This window comes from Anabrus simplex, chromosome 1 (assembly GCF_040414725.1).
Source record: "Anabrus simplex isolate iqAnaSimp1 chromosome 1, ASM4041472v1, whole genome shotgun sequence".
NCBI lineage: Eukaryota > Metazoa > Arthropoda > Insecta > Orthoptera > Tettigoniidae > Anabrus > Anabrus simplex.
The window spans coordinates 1,598,994,513-1,599,012,113 of NC_090265.1; the positions used below are offsets into that span (position 1 = coordinate 1,598,994,513).

Below are 17,601 nucleotides of genomic sequence, written 5' to 3' on the forward strand. Positions count from 1 at the left end.
ACGAAACAAGTCTCAAAGCGTACGGTTTGCCAACTGCAAGAATAAAGATTCCTTTTTTTAAATAATTCGAATTCGTCCCGCTAGGGAGAGCAATTAAAGCGATAATAGAGACATCTAATAGTTGAAAACCAAAGTACCTTGTAGTACATCAGTTCAAGTTTGTGTACATAGATAGCTTTATGGAAGGCGCGCAGTTTAACTGGCCGGGGAAGGTACCCCCGGTACAAATATGATTATTATTAATATAATAATAATAATTATTATTATTATTATTATTATTATTATTATTCCGGGGTATCTGTGGAACGCAGAGGTGGAAGAAGGTGCGGGTTTGAATGGATCTAACTACAATGTCGAGAATTGAATTAAAACTTAAACAGGGTTATATTTCTTTCATTATAAAAAACAAACTTAACAAATTTCCACAAGGGAAAAATAACAATCAGGTACAATGCCAGATTAGGAAAAGTCCAAAATTTAGAACCTTAACACTTCGGGCTTTAAGCCCCTAGTTTTACAATTTTACAAAAGGAAGAGGAATTGTTTAATGAGGGGCAGAAATCCCCTAATTCAAGAGCACTTGCTTCTAAAATTACACTACCTAGCCTTCCGAAGGCACTCTTTACAACTATAAAACTTGAAAAAAGAGCTAACAGGCTCTCCGTTTCTTTCATCCTCCCCGAGGCAACCTCAAAAATCTTACACTCTCTGGCCGTCCATGGCCCAACTTACAATTTGAAACAGGGGTATCTCGTACCCAACCTGTAGGGCCTTTGCGGAAAAGAACAGGTTAAGTAAATGGCCCTAAACACAAACTGAATGGAGGCATACTGCGCTCCAAGATATTGAACACTTAAAAAACCTAAAGTGCTCTAGGCCTATGAAACAGGGGCTATTCCCAAACTACTGAGGTGACTCGTATAGAAATTACATTAACACATCACAGCAGGAAAAACAGTAAGAGATAAACGTAGTCACCCCTAAACAAGATGAAGGGGAGCTCGAGAGTGTAATTCACTCTCTATCCCCGATTTACAGTTAAAGATTTTACGAAGTTTTTACATTAGCCGAAAGAAGATTTACATTTCAGAAAAGTTGGTTACATGGTTAAAGATTCGGACCTTTCCCTCGGGTTAAACTGCGGAGGTAGCAGGAAAGAATAAAGTTATTTGGCCATTACCTTTAGATGTTCTAGCTGCCGACGAAAGAGGCCACCCGCCTCCTGCTTAACACGCATACTCAGAAAGATGACGATGAATTGGCAAGAAACGTGAAAAGCTGCAGTTTATAAACCCTCAGGGAATATTGGTTAAATTCAAAAGTAACACTCAACATCGAACAAGAAGCCTGTGATTGGTGGAAAATTAATTACAGAAAATTTTCATTGGCCAGATTCAAAACTGGCGGAAGGAAAAGGAAATATTGCCAACCCAAAAATAAATGAACATCAATCAGAAAGAAAATCTTAGGAATACAAAACTTCTTTAAATTATAAGTTCTTACACCTCGCACCAGGGTGCATGATCATAGTCTTTAGTAGTGTCATCTGTGGAAGAATGTCCAAACTTCTTGATGTATAGCAAACAAAACTAGAACAAATTCAGTCAGTTTAGGAAACTTCACAATAACAAAATTACATTATATTTCTGTGGCGACATCTTCTGAATAAAGTTCTAAGTTGGTGTAGTTTCACTTTCACTGTTTTACCAATAGAGGAGTTCATTTAGGCGCTGAATTTGAATGCGCAGCGTTGGGGTGTACCTCCCGGTACATGATTATTATTATTATTATTACTATTATTATTACTATTCGTTTAGGCCTACGATGGAGCACGTGGTTCTTAACTTTGGTGAGCTTTTTTTTCCCTCTTGGCCCAGTGTTCCTTCATTCTAGCACTAGGGATGTCTTTTCTTTTTTGAGTCCATTTCACTCCTACTCCTGGACGCAGTGATTTAGCTGTTAATGACTGGAGAGAGTCGGATGTCTTGACTAACTTTCTGAACTTATCTCGGCTGTAAATGTCAGTGTGATCAATGTTTACGTATCGTAGTTCTTTCCTAACTAAATTCGTCCATTTGGCATTTGTAGCTTTCCTTCTAGATACAGAGTTGAAGATCCTTGAAGTGAGTCTCTGGCTGTCCATCCTGATTACGTGACCATAGAACATTAGTCTTCTCTTCCTCATAGCTGTTGTAATGCTCTCAAGTTCCTTCTTGTGCCTGATTCTGTACCCATCTTCTTCTTTAATGGGACCCATAATCCTTCTGAGGATCTTTCGCTCTTTCAGTTCCAGTTTTCTGAGTTGTCCTTTCCGGGTCATGTTTAGGCATACTGAGGCGTACAGTACAGATGGTCTTACTACGGTGTTGTAGTGTCTAAGTTTAAGATTCAAGTAGAGGGATTTAGACTTGTATATGTTTTTACAAAGATGATAAGCTCTCTCTAATTTAGTGCATCTACTCTTCATTGCAAGGTCCTCATTAACATTTGGGGTTATCCATTCTCCAAGATATTTGAATGAGTTGGCCTTGTGTATTATTTTGTCCTCCAAAGAAATGAAGTTGGGTGCTTCTCTGATGTTGGTCAGAAATTCTGTTTTGTTGACAGCGATCTTTAGCCCTACTTTACCTGCTATGCGTTCGAGGGAGGATAGCTGGTACGTAGCTTCTTACATACTTGAAGCTAAGAGTGTGAAGTCATCTGCGAAGACTAAGCAAGTGACTGTTAACTTGTTTTTTTGTAGCCGATTTTTAATCCAGAGTTGTCAGCTAGTGTGTTCGTCCATTCCCGAATGATCTTCTCCAGAAGACAGTTAAACAAGATCGGGGACAAACAATCTCCTTGTCTAACACCTGTTTTGATCTCGAATATTTTTGATAATACCTCTCTGAATTTGACTTTGGACATCGTGTTCGTTAGAGTAGCCTTCACAAGATTCAAAGTCTTCTTATCCAGTCCCATTTCACTCAACGTCTCAAAGAGGGACTGTCTGTCTATCGAGTCGTAGGCCTTCTCGAAGTCAACGAAAATTGCTACATAGGGTGAGGTGCTGAGGTTTTTGTAGGTAAAAATAGTTTTGAGGTTTATAATCTGCTCTCTGCATGTACTTGAATTCCTAAATCCATAATAATAATAATAATAATAATAATAATAATAATAATAATAATAATAATAATAATAATAATTTATTATTATTATTTGTTGTTGTTGTCGTTGTTTCTGTTATATTTGGACGGAAAATGTACTGTACTTTGTATGTGATGTTTGTGGCATTGTGATGAAACTTGAAGCTAGGGCCTCAATGCTGAATGCAGACGCTTATCGCATCTCGTCTGAGTTTAGATCACAAGTTTTAGAACAATTTCCTTCGAAGTAGGACTCGTAGTGCAGATATATACGTCCACTGGAAGGTCATCCTTGTTAAAAGCCAAGGAGATACCACACGGGTTTTTCTTCTTATCTTTCTGAGCACTTGTGGCAAATGGCCACTTTAACATGTTAGTGCAGAAATTATCGTTCTGCACTCTTCTCTAACCCTTCTTGAAAATTGCAACAGAAAAAATTATGAAGGCTTCATAGTTACATTAGCAGTGACAGAGCTGACATAAGGATATCTACAGAAAGTGCAGGTAAGGCGTTAAATTAAGAAATTGCGTTAAATAGTTCCGGAAGAAGGACAAATTCTCTTCTGCGAAGTGTTTGAATTTATTGAAGTGCTATGAAGTACCTTATTTCCAGCAGCATACATTGTTAGTCCCAAAATCTCTGCGATGAATGAGAAATAAGATGTATTTACTATTTCCCTATATTTTAGTTCAATTAAATATTTCGTGCCCACGGCAACTGTCGGCCTATTCTTAATTCCCTCAGCTAATGCGATTTTCATGGGTTTGCAGGAGCAGCGATGTGGTCTCTGGTGAAATATTGCCGTATTTATTAAATATATATTCGGCAATGACCACAATTTAATGATTGATAATGAATTTATGATTGAGGTTAGCGGATTAATTTAAGAGAACTAGTAAGGAAGTTAATTCAAGTATTGCAATAACATTATATAACTGGCTCGTAAAAGAACTCCTGCAGGACGAAATTCAGGCACCTTGGTGTTCCCAAAAACCTTAAAAGTAGTTACAGGGACGTAAAAACCGTTAACGTTGCGTTATTATTATTATTGTCCGTCTCTGTGGTGTAGTGGTTAGTGTGAATAGCTGACATTCCCCGTGGGCCTGGGTTCGATTCCCGGTTCTGCCACGAAATTTGAAAAGTGGTATGAGGGCTACAAAAGGGTCCACTAAGCCTCGAAAGATGAACTGACTAGGGTGGGTTCGATTCCCACCTTAGCCATCCTCGAAGTGATTTTCCGTGCTTTCCCACTTCTCATCCGGGAGAATGACGGGATGGTAACTAACTTAAGGCCACGGCCGCTTCCTTCCCTCTTCCTTGTTTATCCCTCACCCCTCACAATGCCCCTGTTCAGCATAGCAGGTGAGGCCACCTGGGCGAGGTACTGGTCCTCCTCTCCAGTTGTATCCCTTCGACCCAAAGTCTCACGCTCCAGGACACTGCCCTTGAGGCGGAAGAGGTGGGATCCCTCGCTGGGTCCGAAGGAAAAACCAACCCTAGGGGGTAAACGGATTAAGAAAGAAGAAATGATTATTATTATTATTATTATTATTATTATTATTATTATTATTATTATTATTATTATTATTATTATTACTTCTGATGGGGCCTGATAAGAACCACGTGCCAATATTAATTCAATTCTTCATACTATGTTGTTTTGTCCTCCGTTCCCTCCAATATTCTTGCATCCTTTCACTATGCTGTTTCTTTCTGTCCTCGGACCACGTCGCACAAGGTTTCTTGTTCAATCTTCCGTGGAATCCTTCCATACATACTACCCTCTTTCTAAAATTCTCTCTGTCCAAATTTACTTGTTCTTTTATATTATTCCTTTCTAAATCTTTCTTTAACTTCTTGAATCCAGCTAGTTGTTGCCTTTTTGTCCCCAAAGGTACATGAACAACCTTTTTGTTAATCTGTAAATATGTCCAAAAAATTGCAATCTCCTTATTCTTATGGTGTGTGTTGTGTGTTATATATTCCTGTATAATTCATCATTAGATCATAATTTCCATTGTCTGTTGTTTTCAAAGGGCCTAAGATTTTTCTCATGATTTCCTTTCTAGTACCTCAAGATTATACAATCTATAGTTTAGTACCAGGCATTCACTTGCATAAAGGCATTACGGTTTCACCACTGTAGTGTAGTGTTTTATTTTGAGATTTTTAGATAGACACTTTCTTTATAAATATTCGTTGTGATACCATATGCTCTTTCCATCATGTGTACCCTTTCTTCTACTGCAGACTTGTCTAAACCATTTTCTTGAATTTTTTCTCCCTGAATTGTGACACTCATTCCACTGCACCAATATATGTTGACAAAAATTCAGGACCGTTCTTGATATTTGAAATAAAAAGCTGTTTTTCTACGGGGATTCTCAAACCTGTCTTTTTGGCTATTTCTTCCAAGAGATTGATTTCCGTTTTTGCACTTGTTAGGTTTTCTGACAATATTGCAAAATCGTCTGCAAATGCTAGGCAATTATTATTATTATTATTATTATTATTCTTTTCCTGCCGCTTTTCCCACACCTGTGGGGTCGCGGGTGCGAACTGCGTCGCACATGTGGATTTGGCCCCGTTTTTATGGCCGGATGCCCTTCCTGACGCCAACCCTCTATGGAGGGATGTAAGCACTATTGCGTGTTTCTGTGGTGGTTGGTAGTGTAGTATGTTGTGTGAATATGATGAGGAGAGTGTTGGGACGGACATATACACCCAGTCCCCGAGCCAGAAGAATTAATCAGAAGCGATTAAAATCCCCGACCCGGCCGGGAATCGAACCCGGGACCCTCTGAACCGAAGGCCAGTACGCTGACCGTTCAGCCAACGAGTCGGACTATTATTATTATTATTATTATTATTATTATTATTATTATTATTATTGATGACCAATATTTCGTACTACAATTTATTTTGCCTCCATTATGAACTATTTAAATGTATTGAACATCTAACATTTTGATTTATTCATGTAATGGACGTGTTAGTAGAATGTTTTTGTATCGAGGGAACTGGCCGTGCTGTTAGGTTCACGTAGCTGTGAGCTTACCTCTGGATTATAGTGGATTCAAACGCCCCTGTCGGGAGCCCTGAGGATGGTTTTCCGTGATTTCCGATTTTTACACCAGGCAAATGCTACGGCTATATCTTAAGTAATGTCAAGGGCACTTCCTTCCATCTGCTAGGCCTTCTCTATCCCTCGCTAAAAAGCGACGTAATGCAAATTGTAAAAAAAAAAAAAAAAAAAGAATGCTACAAGACCTGTGAGTCTGTAAGACGTAAACATGCATACCTACATACATACATACATACATACATACATCTTCATTATAGACTGTTAGGCCTTTCAGTGTTCAGTCTGAAGCCTCTGTGAATTTACTAATCGTCGCCAAAACCCCCTATTTTTAACTAGTTCTGTGGCCTCATTTAGTTCTATCTCTCTTAGTTTTATATCGTTGGAAACTGAATCCAAACATTGTCGCCTTGGTCTCCCTCTACCCCTCTTACCCACCATAACAGAGTCCATTATTATCCTGGGTAATCTATCCTCCTCCATTCGCCTTGCATGGCTCCACCACCGAAACCGGTTTATGTGAACAGCTGCATCCATCGAGTTCCTTCCTTACTTAGCCTTTATCTCCGAATTCCGAGTAACCTCTTGTCATTGTTCCCACCTGTTTGTACCAGAGTCATTCTTGCTACATTCATGTCTGTTACTTCCAGCTTATGAATAAGATATCCTGAGTCTACCGAGCTTTCACTCCTTAAAGCAAAGTTGGTCTGAAAAGAGATCGATGTAAAGATAGTTTCATCCGGGAGATGACTTTCTTCTTACAGAATACTGTTGTTCGCAACTGTGAGCTCACTGCATTAGTTTTACTGCACTTTGAATCAATCTCACTTACTATTCTACCAACCTGGGAGAACGCACATCATAAATAATTAAACTATCCACGTGTTCCACCTTTGTATTCCCAATCTGACATTCTATTCTCTTGGATTTCTTACCTACTGACATCAATTCAGTCTTCGAAAGACTAATTTTCATACCATACCTCGTCTAACCTCTGTAAGTACCTTGAACCAAGAACTCATTCTACTGTCAATTCTCACTGCAGCCCAATTGTCAACATAAATGTCTTTGATTGATTTTAATAATCTACCCTTAATCTCATAGTAGTGCGATTTGGGGTCCATCCCCTGTTGCCTTCGTAACTTTTGCTTTTGGATACTAGTGTATGATAGAGTCCAGCCTCGCAGATGCATCAACTTCTTACTGCGCACTTTAGTTCCACTTGACAACCTATCGGTTGTCCTTCATAAAATATTTACACCAAGTTGCCCCGAAGTGGGCTTTTCTATTGCTCAACAGTTTATAACTCACTGTTCTTAAAGGAAACTAACACAAGGAACAATTACCGACAAAACAGGGGCATGATTGCCCATATTAAATGGCTTTAGTGTAAAAAGAAAGGTTGAATATGACTGGCCATGAACAACAGGCGAGGTGGCGAAATACTTACCCTTCTTATAGAAATAGTTAAAACACTAAGTGGGCTTATGGCCCAGTGATACAGAGGCTAAACCTATTCTTCACCGGGGTGAATAAGAAATATTAAAACCGAATATTAAAAAATTGTAGAGGTTTTGAGAAACTGTAGTCAGCCCATGCCAAGTTGAATAATACCCAACTGAGGGTAGTAACTCTTTGTTCCCTTATATTATATATATCCAAGTAGGGAATAAGATAGAGGCCTCAAACTTGCCAAAAATTCTACATTTAAAGCATCAAATTTAGAAATTTACATTTAGAATAACTAAGAGTATTTTTATACAGAAGAGGAAGTTGGGATGATCAAATAAAGAGAGCAAAGTGGAAGGGGATGGCAGCTCTAGCAGTAGTCAACGTTTTAGTGGCAAAATTCCCGGGAACATAATAAATAAAATAAATAAATAAATAAATAGATAAATAAATAAGGAGGTCCAAACCTTCCCGTCAAATTATGCGCCGAAGCTATCATATATCTATTAAAATTCTGTCATTACTTTGAGTCGCTGGGCCTTCCTAACGCCGCTCGAGCCCCTGTCTCCTGGTTCATGTCAATTCACCCTCCTCACACTGGAGCAATTCAGACAGTACGGCCCTAAAGCGCACAGCTCTTATAGTATTTTTAAAGGGAAGCTTGCAGAACTCTTTACTGATAGGATGAATTCTAAAACACACCCCCAATTTTAATTGGCTAGAAAAAATATTTACAAGTTTCTGATAGGTTGATTACCATTGAAGAAGGAACAAGCTGAAGTGTTGACAAATTTGAAACATAAACGAAACAATTCTCAAAACCTAAGGTTCGCAAACTGCAAAAATAAACATTCCTTTGTAAAATAATTACAATTCGTCCCGCTAGGGTGAGCAATATATATATAATTTCGTATGGCTATTTCTAGCCGAGTGCAGCCCTTGTAAGGCAGACCCTCCGATGAGGGTGGGCGGCATCTGCCATGTGTAGGTAACTGCGTGTTATTGTAGTGGAGGATAGTGTTATGTGTGGTGTGTGAGTTGCAGGGATGTTGGGGACAGAACAAACATCCAGCCCCCGGGCCATTGGAATTAACCAATGAAGGTTAAAATCCCCGACCCGGCCGGGAATCGAACCCGGGACTCTCTGAACCGAAGGCCAGTACGCTGACCATTCAGCCAACGAGTCGGACAGGGTGAGCAATTAAAACCGATAATAGAGACATCTAACTGATGAAAACCAAAGTATCTTGTAGTACACCAGTTCAAGTTTGTTTACATAGATAGCTTTATAGAAGATGCGCAGTTTAACTGGCCGGGGAAAGTGTACCACAAAAAAAAATTATTATTATTATTATTATTATTATTATTATTATTATTATTATTATTATTCCGGGGTGTCTGTGGAACAGCAGAGGTGAAAGAAGGTGCCGGGATGAATGGGTCTAACTACAAAGTCAAAGTTAATTTAAAATTTTAAGAAAGGGTTATATTTTCTTCTTTTAAAAAAAAAACAACAACAAATAACAATGTAAGAGGTGCCAGTATCAACAAACAGGTCGAGTCAAGATAAGATAGGTGGCATAAACTGATCTTGGGCTTCAAGCCTTTACTTTACAATTTGGAGCTCCTAACCACAAATTTGTTCAAAGGGCAGAAATACACTAATTCGCGGAGCCCTTGCTCCTCACTACAATATTAAGCCTCCCAGAGGCATTCTTTCAATACCAGAAAAGAGCTGCCCCGCTCTCAGAATTTCAAGCCTCTTAAAGGTAATACCAGACTTTACAATTAATTGCCATCAAGGCACAACTTACAGCAATGACACGGGCGTATCTTGTACCCAATCTACTGGGCCTTAGCAGAATTTTTTTAAGTAAATGGCCCGAAATAAAAAAATGAATGGAGGCGTGTACTTGCACTCCTAAATACTCATTTTAAAACCTAAAAGGCACTAGGCCGATGAAACAGGGGCTATTCCCAAACTATGGAGGTGACTCGTAAAAGAATAATTTAAGACATTACAGAAAGCAAGAAAACCAGTTACCAGAACGCAGTCACCTCAAACCAATATGAAGGGGAGCTCGAGAGGGTAAATCACTCTCTATCCTCGAATTACAGTTGCACATTTTATGAAGTCTTTATATAAGCCGGCAGAAAATTATATGTTTAAAAACGTAGGTTACATATTAAAGTTTCGGACCTTTCCCGCGGGTTAAACTGCTGAGCTAGCAAGAACTAATATGTTAAATGGCCATTACCTTACTGAAGAACTGCTGGCTGATGAAAGAGGCACCACCCGCCTCTTGCTACACGTCCACACGCTTAGTTAGATGTTGAACAAGTCGCCGAGAGACGAGAAAATCAATAGTTTACAAACCCTCGGGGAAAGTGCGGGACCTTTCACGACTAATTAAGCCACACCCTCTCTCTTTTATTGGTAGATGAAAAGTTACACACAAAATCGAAGAAGAAGCCCGTGATTGGTTAGAAATTAATTACAGAAATTCTGGATTGGCTAAATTCAAAACTGGCGGAAAGAAAGATAAATATTGCTAACCCACAACTGAATGAACGAAATTTAGTAAAGAACAAACTTATGAATACAAAATTTCTTGAAATAAAGTTCCTTCACTTCACACCAGGGTGCATGATCCTAGTTTTTTAGTAGATACATCTACGAGAGAGTGTCAACACTTCTTGAGGAACAGAAAACAAAACAAGTTGAAATTCACACAGTACTGGCAACTTCATAATCACAAAATTAAGGTAGTGACATCTTGTGAGCAAACGTTTAAAGAGGTCTAGTTTTAAGTTCAGAGTTTCTCCTGTAGGGGAGTTTTAATTGGCGCAAGATTTAAACGTGCGGCGTAGAGGTGTACCTCCCGGTACAGACCTCCTCCCCCCCCCCCCAAATGTCCCTCCAAAGGGTGACACAGAAGAATTTTTAAGAAAATATTCTTTAACTTTGAAGGGAAAAAAAATAAGTTTTTTTAAGTAGTCAGGTAGCAACTCGTTAATCTTCAGCTTTATAGTGCCTCTGTTGCTGCAGAATGTTAAATACATATGAATATTTTTGACGGCAAGTACTGCCGCCGCTGCCGATATCCAGTTGAGGTCGCCGGGACCCCTCAAGTACCCTCAGATACACCTCTCCCGCTACTATGAGAGGGGTTGTCGTCGTGAAGGACGCCGCAGATCCAAAGTATATGTACAGTCCCCAGATGAGTTGGCGGTTGGTGCGCCGCACTTCAGCCATTGCCTGGAGATGGACTCCGGCACGCCGTACACAGGTAGACATCACGGGAGTGGAGTAGGCCCGTACCCCACCTCAGTGGAGGTACGGCGACGAACGGCTGCGGAGACACTGAAACAGTAAGATCTCGGCGACAGAAAAGAGTGTTGTTGGTGACTTGCGATTTAGGGTACGATCTTTATTGGTGAAGCTGAGGACTGGGCGTCGTGGAAGGCTTTACATGCCACGGTGTGGATCTGCAGGAGGCGGTGGCTTGGTAATGGCCACTCAGGAACTGACATCAGGAAAACCAGAGGGAAAGATCGTACATCTAATACATATTTATATAACAATTAAAATAAATTGGGGCAGAAGGCCTCTTAAAAATATATAACCTTCACACTATTGCAAAACATAGATGGCTAAGTTACAATGACATTACACAGGTGTCACCTGAGACAGGTGAACCCTAAAGATCCTCTCGGTGGCTGGATTGCTCACTAATAATATAACAGGAATCAGGAAATCTAAAATGATGCACGGCCCATGAAATCTGGGGGCAAGCTTGCCCGCGGGAACGAAGCTTTTAACCATGACTTGATCTCCTACTTTTAGATTGGTAGGCCTCCGTCAACGATCATATATTTTCCTAACCATTCCATGAGAAATCTTAAGATTGGCCTTAGCCTTCTTCCATAGATCTCTAATGTTATCGGGATCTATTGTCTCAGGTAGAATATCACTAAGAGACCAAAGGTTAGAGAGTGGCGTGTTAGGCACAAACTTAAACATTAAAGGAGCTGGAGTGAACTTATGAGATTCATGAACCGCCGAATTCAAAGCGAAGGCCAACCAATGCAGGGATGTGTCCCACCTGAAGCGATCATCATGATGAAACGCAATGAGCGCCGATCTCAGATTACGATTGACCCGCTCAGCCAGAGATGGTTGAGGATAATACGCTGAAGTAGTTACGTGTGATATAGACAGGTCAAAACAGAATTTACGGAAGAGATTGGAGGTAAAGGCTTTAGCATTATCAGAAACTATATATTGACACGGACTAAAAGAGGCAAAGATGGTATTTAAACAAGAAATAGTGGACTGAGCGGTAGCCAGCTTCGTCGGAAATAACCAGGAAAATCTAGTGAAACCATCTACACACACAAGAATGAATTTGTTGGCATTCCCCTTTGATTGGGGGAAGGGTCCTACGTAGTCGATGTAGAGGCGTTCCATGGGGCGCGACGCTTGATGAGAAGACAATAGACCTAGCTTAGTGGACAAGGTGGGCTTACTAAGCGAACAAGGTTTACAAGCTTTTACCAATTCACGAATTTCACCGTCCATACCTTTCCAAATAAACTTCTCTCGGATCTTTTCTCGAGTTTGGAAGATGCCTAAATGTCCCCATAATGGGGTCTCATGATAGTGCTTAAAGATCATAGGTACAAGAACAGCTGGAACCACAACTTTCATCTTCTTATCATGCCCCGACGGGCAACATAAAACACCATTCCTCAATACATAAGGGACGACATGTTCCCCAGAAGAAATGGTTTCAATAATAGGGACCAGCACTGGATCTTCGCGTTGATATTTTTCAGTATCTCTAAACAACATGGGGGCATCAGTTAGAATGCCATTTACCCCAGGAGGTATGGACTCGGGAAGAGAAGAACTATCTTCCAACTCGGAGGTCTCCACATCGTGAACAAACATGCGGCTCAGTCCGTCCGCCACAACATTTTCAGACCCTCTTATATGCCTAACATCAAACTGGAAGGCAGAAATCCTGATGCCCAGCGGGCTATGCGACCAGTACGACGCGGCCTACATAAGACCCAGCTTAAGGCTTGGTTATCAGTTTCCAAGTCGAATTTGACGTGTTCCAGATAGAGGTGGAACTTCTCTAGTGCAAATAAGACTGCCAAACCCTCAAGTTCATAGATGGAATATTTAGCTTCTTGAGCCGATAGTGTCCTAGATGCATAGGCGATGGGTCGCCTCCCGAGTTCAGTCTCTTGAAGAAGGACTGCAGCCACCGCCGACGACGACGCGTCGGTTTGAACGATGAATTTCTTCGAGAAATCAGGCAAAGCAAGGACAGGGGCGTTACAGAGAGCTAGTTTCAGGTCTTCGAAAGCGGCTTGTTGAGAATGCCCCCACTCGAACTTGACGCCTTTTGTTACGAAGTAAGTTCAAGGGCGCCGCTCTGTTAGCAAAGTTAGGGATAAATTTCCTGAATAAATTCACCATACCTATGAATCTGGCAATACCTTTGATGTCCTTAGGTGGTTTGAAATCACGGATGGCCTGTGTTCTGGAATGATCAATAGAAACACCATCGGGCAACACAATATGCCCTAGGAATGTCATGGAAGGCTTAGCGAAAACTACCTTAGATAACTTCACAGTTAATCCTGTCTTAAGAAGGCGATTAAGGACCTTTTTCAGTTGAACGAAGTGTTCTTCGAAGGTCTCAGAAAATACGACGACATCATCAAGGTAATGGTATGAGTATTCAAACTTGATGTCAGAGAAGACCCTATCTAGCAGGCTGGTTAGCACAGCTGCCCCCGTGGGGATCCCAAAAGGCACGCGGTTGTACTCATACAAGTTCCAATCCGTGGCAAAAGCTGTTAGATGTTTTGATTCCTCGGCTATAGGGATTTGATTATACGCCTGATTAGAGTCTAAGATGGCGAAGAACTTAGCTTTCCGAAACCATGATAAACAAGAGTGAAGGTCGGGAAGAGGCACAGATTGTAACACCACCTTCCGATTTAATGCCCTATAGTAAATCACAGGCCTGAAGCCACCTTGGGGTTTCGGAACAGAAAAATGGGCGACGAATACGCCGACTTAGAGGGTCGAATAATACCATCTTTTAGCATTTGGTCGATGATCTATTTGAGGGCCTTCATTTTAGAAGGCGATAACATATCAGGAGGAAATCTAACTGGGATCGAATCCGTAACCTCAATCTTGTATTCAATAAGGTCAGTAACACCAAGAGTATCGGAAAATACATCCGCAAACGACTGACACAACTTACGAATACTATCAGCCTGCTCCTCAGGTAGATGTCTAAGGTCTAACAACATCTCATCCTGAGTAGGCGAAACAGAACATGATGCAGAATTACATTTAAGCAAGGGAATTTTACAAAATTTGGCAAATTTGAAAGTGCACGACTTGCTCTGAATGTCCAGCACTAGACCGGTATGAGACATGAAGTCTTCTCCTAATATAATGGGGCAAGACAAGTGCTTAGCCACAAACAGTTTTACTTTCCAAGTGAATTTAGAAATACGAATTTTGGCAAATAGGAAACCTAAAATTTCTAATGGAGAAGAATTAGCCGAAACGCATTGAACTGAAGTCGAACAATAATCAGGAAATTTACAGACAGACTTTACTTGTGAGTACCATTCAGCCGAAATAGAACAAACACTTCCAGAGTCTAATAGAGCGGCAACGGGTTCATTATTCAACTCAATCTTGAGAAAAGGTACAAGTGCGGGGGACTCCGCCGCAATCTTAAGGCATTCTTTAGGACATCCAACTGCGGGGTTAGAAGAACTTCTACTCTGTTCCGAGCTTTCGGAGGTTTTAACCGGGGCCGAGCCTTGGGAAGATGAATTTGCCGACTCAGCCGATGCTACTAGTCACTTTCGATTATTCGAGTTGGTGGAGGTTGCAACAGGACAACAGGACGGGGTGCTATTGGCGTTAGGGCAATTCTTGGCGAGGTGACTAAAGGAGCCACACTTGAATCATCCTTGTGATGAACCTGCCCCATTCTTTGTCCCATTGGATTTAATCAAAAGGCACTTGTTACGGAGATGATCTGCCGACCCACAAGCATAACATTTGCGGGTGGTGATGGTTCGGCGAGGTTGAGGCCGAAAATTACTCGAGGACGGAGGGGGCTCCTTAGCGACACGTAAGGTGTCGGCATACCTAACTCCTTCGGTTGAGACCGCCATAGCCTCTAATTCAGCAAAGGTTTGAGGACGCGACGCAAAGCACAGATATGACCTATAAGGTGGGGAGATGCCTTCCACAATGGTCTGAACAATTTGATCTTCTGGGAAATGAAGAGCAAATAATACCCTTGTATAAAACTTAATGTCCTGGATGAAGTCGGCAAGTTTTCATCCAGTCGCTGTACTCTGTAATAGTATCTTTGAATTAAAGGAGACATGGCTCGAGCCGGAATGAAATTTGCCAGAAGGTGTGCATGGAAGTCTTCTATAGAAGATTGTTCAGCTATGGCTCTGACTATTTTCTCCGAGAGAACACCAATGGAATAAGGGTAAATAATCTGAGGAATTTGAGAAGAAGAAAGCGAAAACACTGCGTGATCTTCAAATTCAACTAAAAATCTTAAAAAAGAAATGACGTCATTAGTAGAATTAATCGAAAATTTAGAAATTCCCCTAAGTAACATAGCCAAAGGGTGAGACAAACTACTAAAGCCAGGTGACATAGTAGGTAACGGTCTAGGAGGTGAAGAAGCTTCAGACAAAGCATTATTTAAACAGAAAGGTGGAATTGAGGTACGACGATCAGGCTCATTTCCTAATGGGGCAGAAGTTTGTTGAGTTGCCGCAGATTTACTACCTTCTTCAACCTTGGAAGAATCCTCCTCATTAGCTATGTTTACAATAGTGGCTTGGTCGGTTTTGGGAATAGCTGTCCCAGTTAACAATTGACTAACTTTACCGGACATTTTTGATAGATGATCAGTTAAATTACTCGCCTCCTTAGCATGATCTTCCTTTAATTTTAGAGACAATAGATCGCTCACCCTATTATAAAAGTGGAACAATCTTGCCTGCACTCTCGTAAGTTGGTGATCAGAAGGATTACTTACTTCAAAAAACTTACTACAGAAGCTAGCTCGGTGGTGTTGTCCATGATAGTGGACAGAGCCTCATCAATATTCTTCTCTCCCAAAGTTGGGAGACTAATTGGTAACTCTAATGACTCTTTCAGTTTGGTTGTATCTGCCGCAAGCGTGCCTCCAGATTGAAGGATTACAAATTTTACAAATTTAGAAAATAGAAAAAAAAATATCAGCAACTGAGAAAATTCTTAGAGTTTGATCCGAATGCAATGTTTAGCCGTCAAAAGGGGCTTACAAGAGACCCATTCAACCACGCTCTGCTACAACTTGTTACGGGGTTACCCGTGGACCAGCAGAGGTGAAAGAAGGTGCCGGGGTGAATGGGTCTAACTACAATGTCACGAATTGATTTAAAACTTTAGCAAAGGTTATATTTTTAAAGAAACAACAAACTTTAACGACTTTTCACTTTTAGTGAGATAACAATGACATAGCAATTTAAAAAACAAGACTTAGAAAGATCCAAGATTACAGAATTTTCACGCTCTTGGGCTACAAGCCCCTAGTTTTACAATTTTTGAGTTCCCAGCTCAAAATTACAAAAGAGTACAAATTTATACCAGCGCTGGCTCCCAGCTCACAATATCAAGGCTTCAAAAGGCATTCACTAACCTTACTTTGAAAAAAAGAGCTAACAGGCTCTCAGTTTTCAAGCCTATACAAGGCAACACCAAAAATATCTTACACCGTTTGGCCTTCCATGGCCCAGCTTACAAATTGAAACAGGGGTATCTCGTACCCAACAAATAGGACCTTCGTGTAAAAGAAATAACAGTTAAATAAATGGCCCAAACACAACATGAAAGGAGGCGAATGCTTGCACTCCTAGACATGATTTCTTAGAACCTAAAGGGCACTAGGCCTATGAAATAGGGGCTATTCCAAAACTATGGAGGTGACTCGTGTAAGAATAATTAAGACTTTACTGAAAGGAAGAAAACCAGTTACAAAACGTAGTCACCTCAAACCAACATGAAGGTGAGCTCGAGAGGGTACATCACCTTCTATCGTCGATTTACAGTTAAAGATATTATGCAGTTATTGCATGAGCTGGCAGAAATTACATTTCAGGAAAGTTGGTTACATGGTTAAAGATTCGGACCTTTCCCTCGGGTTAAACTGCGGAGCTAGCAAGGAATAAAGATGTTAATTGGCCATTACCTTGCTGAAGAAATGCTGCCTGATGAAAGAGGCACCTCTCGCCTCCTGCTTCACACACACACACTTAGTTAGATGACGATCAAATGGCCAAGAGACGTAACAATCTGCAGTTTATAAACCCTCGGGGAAAGTTCGAGACCTTTCATGAATAATCAAGACACACCCACAGGGTTTTATTGGTTAACATCAAAAGTGACACTCAGAATCGAGGAAGAAGCCTGTGATAGGCGGAAAATTAATTACAGAAATTCATGATTGGCTAAATTCAAAACTGGCGGAAAGAAAAGATCAAAAATGAATGAACATAATTTAGTAAAAAAATAACTTATGAATACAAAACTTCTTCAAATCAAAGTTCTTCCACTTCGCATCAGGGTGCATGATCATAGTTTATTAGCAGTGACATCTGTTGAAAAAAGTCCCAACTTCTTGATAAATGGTAAAGAAATCACGTAGAATTTCATACAGTACATGAAACTTCAAAATAACAAAATTTCATTAGATTTCTGTAGTGACATCTTCTGAGTAACGGTTTAAGTAGGTGTAGTTTCAAGTCCACGATTTCTCCAGAAGAGGAGTTCTTTTAGCCGCAAGATTTAAATGAGCGGCGTAGAGGTGTACCTCCCGGTAAAATAA

The 17,601-nt window shown here is 40.5% G+C and overlaps 1 protein-coding gene across 1 annotated transcript in view; it reads left to right on the plus strand.

Annotated features, from left to right (window-relative positions):
• The first annotated feature begins 3,504 nt into the window (after positions 1-3,504).
• The window catches only part of LOC136881098 (sodium-coupled monocarboxylate transporter 2), a 286,910-nt gene continuing 272,813 nt past the window's right edge, over positions 3,505-17,601 (plus strand). The window contains exon 1 of the mRNA XM_068229293.1: positions 3,505-3,629. The gene's annotated coding sequence lies outside the window, so the exon portion shown is untranslated. The remainder of the gene's footprint in view (positions 3,630-17,601) is intronic.